We start from the raw sequence: 13,564 nt of genomic DNA on the forward strand, positions 1-13,564 counted from the left end.
GGCAACTATGAACACTTTTGGGGCGAAGATGCCCGAGAGCCCCGGAGGTCATTCCACCGAACGATCTAGGTAGGCTCTTGGCCGTCGGTGAGGAATCGGCGAATCGAATTGGCGGTTGCGCAAGGTTTTGTTGCTTTTGCCGGCATCGTCGGCGATCGCCCCCGCAAGTGATGTGATGGCCTCGAGAAGATGTGTTGCTGTTGGCGCAATGTGTGCCGCGCGCAGACGGTTCAACCCGCCACCAGAACGACGTTATCGGACATCTTAACTACTCGTTTTGCAAGCCGCTCGGGACCTCGTTGAAGAAGCTTTGGCGGAGATTCTTGGCGAACTGCACAAGAGGTTCGCTGAAACGGGAGTAAGGTTTCACTTTTCCCACTTCAAGAAGCGGAGCCTCAAGAGGTTGCTCAATTTCATCTCGAGGAAATTGGGTTCCATTTGAAGTCGATTTTTTTAGAAGAACGCTGCTAATATTCGCTTGCAACAGGCCGCTGCGGAACCACTTCACTTGTTGAGTCAAAATAACCTGAACCGATTCTTACTTCTTCTGTTCGGTTCGGGTAACTTGAGTTCTGGTGCGGTGGTCGCAAGGACAGAAACCCGGCTGTGAACTGTTGCACCCTTCCCCGATCGGAAACCTATCACAAACGCTTGCTCAGAGTGTCCTTTGAACGATGGTAAATTTGCATACTTAAAACCCCATTACCATACCCGGGGAAGGATTTTCTTTGCGCAAGGATTCAAGCTCGGTAGAAGAAGCGTATGTAAATCAGCACCGTCTACTTGTGCCCTTCCTGTAGGCTGAGCTCTGACGCACTTTGCACCATGCACCAGTAACTTAAGAGAATCAGAGCAGTCGGTTGGGCTGTGCAGGATTTATTTCATTGCTTCATTTGCGCGTCTAAAGAGGGGTTGCGTTCATTAAAAAAGGTGGCCTTAGTGGCTGCTTGCCACGAGGGTTCCGAGGTTTTTCGATTTTGATTCCCGTTTTGCAAATGCGGCAAATGCTAATGCCCATCGTCACCGTTGCAGTCGGTGGGGTTATGCATTATTAATCACTTGCTTGCTTGTGGATGTATCGGAATGAAAAAAAGTTTGGCCTCATTTTCGCAATGATCCGTATCTGAAGGCGAAGTCAAGCGAGTGACTGCATCGTACGTTCGCTAATTGAAGGTTTGATCATAACCGACCGAAAATCGCCGAATTGAACAATAAAACGCCACCGGAAAATGACTGCATTCGCAGCAACCGGGCAAATGCAACGGCATTTTTCTTTGCCGGTGAGAATGTTTGTTCTCAAGAAAAGCGAGGCAGGCACGCACACTAATAACTATATCGATGGCGGTTTCGAAACGTGCGAAAACCTTCCACTGGGGGTAGTTAGGAGGGAGAAAAAAAAGTGTAACGATCGTTAAGAAGGCAATCGGCAAGCCTTTTTTTATTCTTCCGCCCCAAATCGGTAAATCTGGATCGAATGCAAACGGTGGGAAGCAGGGGTTCGAAGATTTACGCCGAGCACGGCCGTTATTTCGTCCGGAATGGCTTTATATGAGCGTGTCGAGGAAGCCTTTATTTGCTCTTCAGGTTACGCGCAGGTTAGGGAAGATAAGAACATTGAAGGGTGGGAATGTGATTTTTTGATAATTGAGCAAGGAATTAAAGCAGCATGGGCTTATACGAAGCAGGAGTCGCCATTTGCAGGTGGTGTTAAGGTGAGCTTCATGTACCAAGGAAGTTGTCTAGGAATTGCGATCTAGAATCGAGGATATCTTTACAAAGCCAATATACAACTTTTATTACCATAACCGAACGAGTTACTGATATATTCTACTGATGCATACTAATAAAAATGTGTCCGATGTCTAAGGAGCAAACGTCAGAATATTAGAGTCCGAATAAGGAACGAAAGGGAACTGACATCAAGGTAGATTTCTAGAATTGCGATCTAACGATGAGAAGCAATTGATTGCAATCGAAGGTGAAATCGAATTACGGTTCTTCTGAGGTGGGTGGCCTTAGACTAGTGCTTCGTTTGTGAGTTTTGACTTGCTTTAAATTTCTATTGTTAATGTTTCACTTCATGAACAGCTAGAAAAACTGTGACATAATGCAACCTTTAGGTTCTTTATTTTGATGCTAACTATGAAACTCGTTATTCAGATTTTAATATCGTCTAGGGCCGAGATTAATACACACTGAAAAATGCCATTCATGCCCATAAGAATATAAAAGCCGACTGAATCTCTTATGAAATTTCTCCAATACCTCAAGAATTATTGCTCTGATCCTTTTCCTTTAATTCCTTGCCCAGAATGCAGAGACATTAAAATTATGGACATGGAAGGCCGGCCAAGGAATAAAAATAAAAGGATTCTTGAGCTGAAGCTCAATTCAATTATTTGAAAGAAGTTCAGAAATTGAACAATTTAAAGAGTAAAGCTGGAATATCTTGTAGATAAATTCTTAAAGTTCATATAAGCTCTCAGTCTTAGCTGACAGTCTCGAGAAAGAAAAACCTCATGATTGTATGAAAAAAGTCTTCTCAAGTCTTCTTCCGTTATGAAAAGTTCACCAGCAAGGGATGAAAAAAATCAACCCCTAATCAAAATCCATACCTGACAACGTACCCCAGAGATGCCATTTTCTTCCCAAAAATCCAATTCAACAGAGAAGAAAAGTAAAGCAAAAAAAAGAACCATCTCAAACACTCCACAAACCCAAAACTGGTACACATGGTGTGTCTGTGATTGTTCCTTACCTTACAACCCAAATGAAAGGGAAACATCGACGACGACGACGACGACACATTTGCGACCTGTGTCGATGCGCGGTGGGAAAGAAGTTCGTTATATATTTATTTCATGGCGCTTTATTGCGCTACGATAAATGGGGTTAAATTTATTGTTATAATATGCTAGTTTCCGAACACCACAGCCAGCCGAACCACCTCCCCGGGCTTTCCGGCTTCCTCCCCGACCCTAACGATCGCGGTAGCGAAGAAAATTAGAACCAATTGTGCGCACTGGCGAGGGTCCTGACGGCGCAGTTGGTGTTTTTCTTTCTTTTTGTTGCCGGTTGGACTCTTCCCAACCGACTTTCTTTGCGCTGGACCTGGGGGGGGACCGTGGGCAAGTGTGTGAGAACTTTCCGTCGAGCGATCCTGGCTATCGCGCCGTCCAGGACAGGTAACTCGGTACGCCATCCTCGGCAAAGTGGAACGGCGAGAACCGCAAAACCCTTACGCTGATAGGGTGCAGGTACGTTGTTTTCCCAGCGCTGTCTGTTTGCTGTCTGATAAGACTCCGAGCTCCGGTTAGCGTTCGGTGTTTGGCTAGCAACCGTAGCAGAAGAAGATTATCTCTGCGCAGGATTGTACGTCCATAAAAGAGGCCAAGGGCAGTTTGAAGGGAGTTAAAAGTAGGTTACATGGAATAGCTCTCTGCTTGGTGGCCGGTGAAGGATTCAAGCTAATATTTGCTAAACCGATAACTTTCTCCTATCGATCGTAAAAAAAACCTAAGGGAGTGGAAGGATTCTCATTCGCAAGCAACTAGACAACGAGCTAGCACCGGCACCAGGATACCGTGTCCATTTTACACCTTTGTTTGCAGTCAACAACGTCAAACAAGTCGTCTATCATCCGTAACGATCCCCGGCTCATCCTCTCGCGTGAGTGGTTGCTATCTAAATTAAACAAATCATCGAATGATCATAAATTTCCGAACAAACACACCAAGGTTCTTCTCTCTTTCTCTGTCCGTGGCTAGGATGTAACACCGAATGGTGTATTACGTTATAAACCACCACGCACCATATCGATCGATAGCCGTAATAAGCAGGTGGTATGGTTGTGAGGGTCTGGCCCGGACGATATGGTACTCAAGGTGGAAGAATATCCAAAACACCCTCCCGAAATCGATCCTCGTTATGAGTTCGAATCGAACTCAATCATATCATTAGGCAATAAACGATATGCTTCATTTCGATCGACCCGCATCGGACAGCGAAGGCGCCGCTTAAACGGCTCGCGGATCGTCTGAATCGAGCTGGAAGACGGTTTTGTAGACACACCACACGTTTCGTGACTCAGCATTAGCGCTGCACCGGGCGATAGAACCTGCCAGTTTAAGAATCTGCGGGCTACAGGTTTGCTTGGTTGTAGAGGGAAAGAATTCTGTTCTGTTCTTATTTATAGAGTAAAGAACAACCGATTCATAGGGCGGCTAGTTGAAGCGCATACCTTGATCGATTGTGAGAACGATCGCAGGTTGCTGATAACACTAATCATGGTGTTTTATGTTTTATTGGTGATGTTCTAGGCGACTTTGGAGGCATTTTGAAGTTTTAAAGGAAGTCTTCTAGAGGAATCTCTTTTAAATTTAGAATCTCGATAGCAACTCAATGAAATAATATCTCATTTTTAACTTGTTAAAAGTACTTGGTCGCTGGTTGATCATAAGAGTGCCTACAAACGATCCAAGGTATTAAATGGTTCTAGGTCGTTCAAATACTCGGGATAGTTGTGTAAGACCTAAGTTGAGATATAGCGAGTTCGTTGAAGCTTCCGTCAGAATATGATGAGATGCTGAGATGAGCAATCAGTCGCTACGCTACTCTCGACTGTGAGTAGTTCTGAAGACTGTCACGGTAGACCTAGATCTCTAATATTGGTGACGCCAATAAGACCTATTGGGGAGGTTTAGTGGCCAAGTCGATAACAGCCACCAACGATCAAATCCCATATGGACTGAGTTGACGTACGCAGGACTGACTATCCAGTTGGGTTCATCCAATAAGTTGAGAGCCAGCTACGACAAGCCAAGACCTCTCGAGGTTGTAGAGCCACATAATACGAATATAAGTAAGACCTATCCTTGAACTCAACAGCGTTACTTGAAGTCCCAATAAACGTAGCCGGATAAACCAACTGGAGTCAGTCCATAAGCGCTTCACTCGTCTGATCCTCTGAACCATTTCTTGATGTGAAGAGATTCCTGACAATCGCGCTTGGTGTTTACTTCCAAGATTAGCTACATTAGAACACTATTAGCCCAATGTACGCTCTTGGCAAAAGTTCTAAAAGAAGAAATCAAAGCTGTCATTCTGCTTGCGAATATTAACCCCATCTCCTCCGGAAGGATTATTCGTTCCAGTCGTTTTATTCGGCTATCAGGATCCAGATATTAGATCTCAGGGTTTTCTAGAAATATGATCAATATTTTGATTATAATTTTAGTGTGGATAATTTTAAAGAAGATTAGGGTCAACTGTGATAGAGTCTGGTTAGGTTAATATTAGGCTAGTTATATGGAAGGAGAGAATATTCGTTTTGATGACTTGGGATCCGTAGTACAAAATATGTTAAATAAATATGTTAATTTATCATGGTACCTGACATTTTATCCATAATTTATCAGGAACTGTTCGAGATTTTTTTTTTACACGAGATACTGGATAACCTATCATCAAAACAAACTAACGTTCACGGTGACCCAGTGAGCTAGCCTTAAGTCCCGCTCCACACATCCCAGTGAGTTGCCACACATCACTTCGGTCACTCTCACTGCAAGTGTACGGCGAAAGAAAAACCAACCTAGCAAAAACCGCAACAATCATGTTCTGTCCAATTGCGCAATCTCGACCACCGTCCGACTCGGCGTACAGATTCGGATAGTGCACCGTCCGACCCGTGCTGGTGACTTGCACCGATCTACCCCCAAAATGCACCATGCAACACTCCCGTCGAGGGGGGTTTTTTCCCCGCACATTTCCTATTGCCATTTCAATTCGATTAAATTGTCGATTTGAGCAGCTTACTTCATCATTCATCGATAATTGAGTCTCCAATCGCGATCGCAATTCCGGCTCCATGTTTACGTTACTTTGCATACGTCCCCTGGCCCTGAGTCTCCCACCAAAACCCCTGCAACTTTCGTGGGAGTTGCGCAAAGAGACGAAAGCGCACGCGGGTGACCGGACGTTTGAGGGCGAACACACATTTACGGTGACCACCGGTTAGGTTTTATGCGATATTATTTTGTTCTGTTATTGTTTCATTCCCTTGCCTAGGTTCCGCCGTGTACCACTAGCACCCGTCACTTGCAGGTCCAACGGTGAGCCGTTCATGCATTATGCACCAGAGCGTTATTATGTTATGTTCACGCGATGTCACAGACTCGGGAGACCTGGGCAAGGGCTCGCCGGCTGGCGGATATCTGACGCTGGCGCTTATTGTTTTAACATTTAGCCCCCACGTACGGCTCTTAGAGCGGTTCGCGGACACGGAGGTCTACACACATGTGTGCCTGGGTCTTATGTCAGCGAGCGAACAAAAAGGGGGCCAGCGCGAAAGAGCACGGTGACATATCGAAATTATTAAATCACAGTGCACCTCACCGGGAGTCCGCACACTTTCGTTCAATTAAACCGCAACTTACATGCGTCAGCCGGGGAAACCGCCGTTTCCGGACACTTTCCGGCGGCTGTGCGGGCTTAAGCGGTACTCCGTGATTTATGAAACGCTGGAAATGGAACGGCGCAATCGAGTGGGAGACAAAAACACACACACACGCACGTGCTTGATCCTGCGAACGTTGACAGCCGCGAAACGCAACAAAACGCAAAATGTGTCGCAATCGGAACTTTGGCCAGCCAGCCGCCAACATCTAATCATAGCCTGCTGGCGAAAAGATCAACCATCGCGAACCAGCGCGCAAAGTCCGTGTGTATTGTGCCGGCCAGGCCGATTGGAATCGATTCGATTCCGTCAAAAATCAATCAACTGTTGACTGTGCGCTGGAACGTTTTGGTCGGCGATGGTTGACTTAGTAGTACCACAGGTCAGCTAACCCAATTTTGGAACTTCTGAGCGTTAGACGAGAGCGAGTGAGCGAGAGAAGGGGGAGAAGGGCTCGTCCAAAAAACCCTACTGTGGAGTAGTTTACCAAAAAACGCCGAACTAGTGCACCAATTTGTAGAATAGCCGAGGACCAGCTAGGTCTGGGGGTGAAGGAGCACGCACAAAGAAAGAAAGCTCCATCATGACGCAGCAGCTGGCTGGCGCTTCACCTGAACTATGCCGACCGGTGTGTGTGTGTGTGTGCGTGCGCGAGCCTGAGGTCCATCGGAGGCCGCCGGGAGGGATAAATGATAGAAGGCTGTCGATCAACTCCGTGCGTCGGAATGATCAATATGCGATCATTATTTGATTATTGCACAGAGCGTCCCGAATGTGCTGGCGGGTCGTGGGAGCCAGCACGGAGCGTCCAACATTTTGGTGACCCGGGCGGCATCGGGCGCTTTTGATGGTGGCCACCGCGTGCGCGAGCGCACTGAGTTTTTGGGCACGTTTTGGACAACTAACCCTTAAGCTATTAGGTGAGACTTGCAGAGTTATTCAATCTTGTTGCTTTTAATAAAATTTGAATCTCAATTTAACCTAACTTTGAGGATCAAATTTTGTAGGGTTGCAGGACCACAAATATTTAATTTCTTCAAGAATTTTAGCAAGAAATCCTAAAATCAGTGAGACCTCCGAGGGTTAGTTCGAGTGATTGCGGTCGATCAAAAATATTTGTACAAGCTCCTAAACACGGATCAATGGCACCGTAATCATACCTGCATTACACCGTAACTCGGCTAAACATCCAGCCAGCACCCGGTCTGGTGCCTCCAAAATTGTGCTCCGATTCTTCACGTCAGCCGGCAGATGATAGATTCAACCGTGCCAAACAGTGGGTCTAAATATCATAACCTCAATTTCACAATTTCGATCTGCAATTGATCTGGTCGGGCGGCCATCTCACACCCGGCGCACGTTCCTTGACGATGTCTACCAGCCAACCAAGAATTTGCACCCTGGCGGAAGGGTGCAAACAACAGCGGAAGAAGAAGCGGAGGTCGAAATCTAGAGCAACAACGCTTTCCTTCTGGAAGTTGATCTTTTCACGGCGTGACGGACTTTACGGCGTGCGTCAATGATTACTCAATGCGCGGTTCAGATGCGCGACACCGGCCCTCGGTTGACATCGGTCGCATCGGTGTCTGAACTCGGGCCTCGATTGAACCGGCTGCTGATTCAAGGTGACAGAACGAGTTGTTCTCGAGCACCTTTGAATGGGCGCCGTTCAAAGCGATGTTTTTGTTGCTCGCTCGGCGGTGGTCCACCAATCCCGAAGACTGATGCTTTGGCGGTGAAACTGAAAGTCCAACTTGTTCTCCTGTCAACTGTCTACCGGTGAACTGCGTTGTGGAATACGCTAAAAAAAAACCGGCCAACTGCAAACAACGACGCTCAATAAAAAGGGCAAAAAGGGATCGTTGACAGATTTGCTGCAAATGATTTACTAATTTGCCTGCCCCACGGCATCCCATTAAGCAGTGGGCAAAGGAAAAAAGGTGGAAAAAACGAGGAAAAACAACCTCGTTGACATAGGGTAGGAGGTAGTGGAAAAACGAGTAATTTACAGGGGCTCTGTAGTGTTTGCTGTTGACGCTCGTTTTTATCATATAATTAAGGGATTTTCAAATTAATTCAGATTATTTTACAGTGCCTGGCATAGCCATAAGACCATCTTATAATTAATTGATAATTTTTTTTTCGAGGAAAATGAATTCTATTTATATTTTGAAAGTTATATTTTTGTGGAAGTTCAACACTATTTGGAGCAGAATAATTATGTTTAAATATAGGTTAATTCAAAAAAATAATAAATGTTGTAGCGACAGCCTCAACCTTGCATGATCAGGATGAGACTAGATATCAATTTTAGGTTAGGTTAATTCAACTTTTTTATACATGGTTTTAAATTATTTTAAGATGACTGTTTAACAAATTGGGGCGGTCCGGTGGCCGTGGCGATAACGGGGCCGGTCTTCTCACGGCAGGGCCGGGGTTCAAATCCCATCCAGACCGCCTCTCCGTACGCAGGGCTGATTACTTTGCTACGGGTAAAATCAAGTCACAGAAAGCCAGAAATGGCATGCCAAGACCTTTCGAGTTTGTTTTGCCAAGGAAGAAGAAAAGGTTTAATAAAAATGTCTAATATTAATTAAATTAATTCAAAAAGAATTTCAATGAAAAAAAATTATTCATAAAGAACGGCCTGGCCGTATTGCTAAAGAATTTCGTATTAAAAGATAATAAAATTCAAACAATTATTCAACACATGTTTTCACTGTTTTTATAGCATTTTGTACACCTTTGCAATGATTTCGTCAAAAAATTGTTTAAACCTATTTATGTTCTTGTTTTTTGCATATTTTACTATTTATATCCTTTTTTTATTTTTTTTCGGTAGAATGCATTAAATATTTCCGTACGTAGAGCTGACTTCTTTGCTACGGGTAGAATCAAGTCACAGAGAGCCAGAAATGGCAGGCCGAGACCTCTCGAGGTTGTAGTGCCAAGGAAGAAGAAGCAGTATTTAATATTTATAAAAATAAACAATTACTTTATCATTTTTCTTAAGTCGATAGGTCGATCCTTCTTTGATAACTAAAATTGTTTAAAAAAATATCAATTAGTAATTAATCTCCAGAAGCTCGTATAACTATAGTAAGAACTGTACGTAATTTAACATAATAAAAATCTAAAATGTTTATTAACATTAATAATCTTAAAAATAATCATAAACCAAAAACCACTGCAAACGCGTCTGTTTTTACACCTATCGATACCTCACAGCCTTCCCGTTCTTCCCCACATCTCGTACATGTTGGCTCATCCTGTGTGGCGCGTAAAATGACGCGCAGGGTTTTTCTCTATTTAACATTACCTTTTCTTTCCTTCTTCCCTTTTCCCTCTTCCTTTTCTCTGCGCGTTTTTTTCTCACAAACCACAAAGCTCGCGTTATAGTTTAAATTAATTACAATTGCAAACGTCCACCACCATTACACCCGCGGTACGGTGACTTGTCGTCTCCAAGTGTAGCGATTTTTTTTTCTCTCCCCTCTGTTGCGTTCCACAGCGATAGCGTAATGAGATGTGCGCACACGGTGGTCCACACACCGATGAAGCTGTTAATTTGATGGGGTGAATTACACTGACCGTCCGGTACGGGGTATGTTTAGTGCTCGATTTATTTGCTGCACACTGAGCCGCGCAAGTTTGCGCCGCTATTTCGCGCTGTCTGCAAACGGTTTTTACTGCTGCTGCTGCTGCTCTATATATTTTGCCCGGTGTGCACGCAGAAACTGGTTTGATTTGATTAGCTTTCCGGCTGTCTTTTTTTCGTTGTTGTTGCTTCGATTGCTAGTGGTAACGTGAACGCGCGCATGTTCATAATACGATAATTAATAGCACTGTCAATGAGGGGTATTGATTGCGATTGCACACGGCGCCCCGATGGTGCATCGGGCAACCGAGTCCGGTTTCGGCCGGTGCGCCACCCCGCTCGACATTTGCTCTCGGTTAATGTTTTTCCCGGCGACGGAAAAATAGTTTGTCACTCGATCGAGCATGAAACAACATTATTGAGCGGACGTTGGTGAAGGAAATGAGGCCCGGCTTCAGGCGCAACCATACACCTTAATTAATCGAATCATAGTAAATCGACACTTGCCTTACCATCCGGTGCTGGCCGAGCCGGCTCGATCATTTTACCGATCGATAATGTCAGTTAAATGCATTTTCCACCTCAAACATCAAACGCACATTTTCTAACTGTTAATGCATAAATTATGCACGCAAGATCAGGCCGCAAATTATCAGCCAACATGCATCACGTGCGGGTCAGAGCGCGGGCGAAAGAAATCACTGGCGCTGACTCACCAACCACGTGGTGCACACTTGTACGGCGCGGAAACCGGTACGCGCAGCCGGGAACGATTTGACAGGCCCGGCTGGCGTAAAAACATGAATTCCAACACATTATGGCACTTCAGCGATCGATCGGTTTCGGGTGCAAACATTTGCTGCTGCTGCTGCTGTCCCTGCTGCTGAAATGGTGGCATATGTGAAATCAATAATTTAGATTCGTTTCTGATCGGCTCCGTGTCAAACGCGCGACTTGTCTAATATTTCCTGTTGCTTGCATTTTTTGTGGTTGCTGTCCTGTTCTTAAGCAAACAGATAGGTGAGCTAGTTTGTAGTGCTCCTTTAATGTCCAAAAAAAACACACACACACAGAACCACTTTATGACCTTTTGATTATGTTGCGCTTACCGCGCCGTGTCCTGTACGGTGGGTTCGTCGCTTACTGCAACCCGCGGCATAGGAGTCTTTCGTTCGGCTGCTTATAAAACAATCGCGCCCCAAACCTGGCGGGTAATCTGGTGCTCTCTAATGGCTACCGTAAAGTACCATATCACTCTTTGACACCGTTACCGCGGTTTGCCGGTTAACGATTGCGCAAAACACAAGTGCGCGCCTTCGAGCTGGGTCCGCCACCGCGACGAAGCGCTCTTAACACCACCCTCAACAAACGTTGGCCGGTGACGTGCCAACCGGTCACTCTCCTTCACCGAAACCTTTCACCCCCAACCGGGGGTCCACCACTGCCTCCCCTGAGTGTTCAGCAAGTCATTCATTAGCTCGACGATATCGGTCACACTAACTACCGGTGAAGTTCGCGTTGTGGAAGAAAAAATCACCCTCTAATAGGACCCAACAGAGGAGCCCCACCAAGCCATAGAAAAGGAAGGAAGGTGAAGGAAAAAAAGGCCCCCAAACACGCGCCCAGCAAAAAGTTGTCACCCAGATCAGGTTTCCTCATCGTCGTCGATTAGAGGAGGCCAACAGCGCCAAAGTGCGGGTGTTATTACGACCCTATCGCTCCTGCCTCGGCCCGTGTCAAGGAGGCTCGAGCTTGAAACAAAAACTGCACCACTTTGCGCCTTTTCCGAAGCCGAAAACACTCGCCAGCAACACTTCGCCCGCAACGACACAACCCGAAAAAGCTAGCTAGTAGCCAAATAAATTAAGCTTATTAGCCTTTGGGGTTGACCACGGCCCGCAGTCGGTGCTGTAGCTGGCGTAACCAGCCGATCCTGATTGAAAGGGAAACCGAGCTACCACTAGCATGCATTCACTTTGAATGCCGGGGGAAAACCTGCGCGCGCGAGAAAAGAAATAGACAACACCCGCCAGCTGATTAGTCAAAGCCTCGGTGCTCGGTAGCCAAATCACAATTTTATTATTCACCCAAACGAGACGTTTATGGGGATATTGTTTTTTGAGGTGATATGCTCCTCAGGTGTGTGTGTGTGTCTTGTCCGGACCGCGAAGTGATCGTGATTCGGAGTCTAATGAGCCGGTGGGCAATGGGCAATAGGTTGTGGTTTTGCCTGGCTGATTAGTGCTTGTTTTTGTTCGGACTACTTCTTCGCTCTAATGATACCGTCTGGATCGTCTACCGGGTCATGTACGTACGGGCGGGCTAATGTTGACCGCCACTTTAAAAGGGGGTTTGGTAGGGATGGCAGCACACCGCTGCACTGTTCCGCAGTTGATTGATCCAGCTGATTGGTGACAGTTGTATGGAAATTATGATACGACACAGGTTTTCGGCATAGTTTCAAAGGCTAGGCGAAGGTCGTTTGGGGCGTGATATCGTTTGGAAAGGAAATTGTTGGTTCTTGGAGTCTTTGTAATGCTTACCTCTAAAGGGCAGTGTTAAAGTTATGCTCTGGAGGATCTGGGGATCATACTAGATGAAAAACAAAAATTCACTCCAAATATTGATGGCGTCAACGCTAAAATGGCTCTTTATATAAATCCCTAACAACTCAGCAGCTTCTCTTGTCCAAATCGCCAAAGGTTTGAGAACCTTTTTCATTTTCCTGTTGGTGATCGATGTAATGATAGAGTAATGGCAATGATGCGTCCACGAGAAACCCTTGTAACCCTTGGAAACCTTGGAAGTCGTCTTTAGTTATTGATACGCCGAAGTCTTTTTGTCGACGAAACCCTTGGTCGACTAAGTCTTTTGCTAAAAAAGTCGTTTTGGTAGGTGGAACCTTTGAACTGCCAGGATCCTTGGACGTAGTAACTTCTGAAGACTACGTGTTTGGAACTGTAGTAATTTTTTGAACTCCTGGAAACCTTGGAACTTTTTCCAGGACCCCCTTTAGAGAACACCCCTTAAGAGAACACGATGAGACTTTTCATCATTATAAGCAGCCTGAATGTATGCAATCCGCTAACAAAAATTCAACCTTTGTGAAATACTCAAATCAGTTCTATCCTTAAGTGACTTTTCACTTCCAAAAAAACAAATTACCTTGCACTGCCACGATTCACCTCGTTTGATCCCGCCTGAGTGAACGCGCTATGCCATTTGCTAACCCACTGATCGATAACTGCCACGATAGCTCCAGTCGGCAGGGCAGTTAGCAGTTTCCGCCCTCACATCAACCGTACGTTGTGCGCGATCCAATCCTTTCACAAAAACGGGGCACCACCGCGCAGTAGTGCACCTAACGAATGCGAATGGCGAAGTGCTTTCCACCTCGAATGAAGAGAGAAAAACGGGGCGACAAGCCCGACAGCCATGCATGCAGTTTCACATGTTGTGACTAATTCTATACCGACCATTGGATCGAATCCGTTGAATCGAAATCAGTG

This window comes from Anopheles stephensi, chromosome 3 (assembly GCF_013141755.1).
Source record: "Anopheles stephensi strain Indian chromosome 3, UCI_ANSTEP_V1.0, whole genome shotgun sequence".
Classification (NCBI taxonomy): Eukaryota; Metazoa; Arthropoda; class Insecta; order Diptera; family Culicidae; genus Anopheles; species Anopheles stephensi.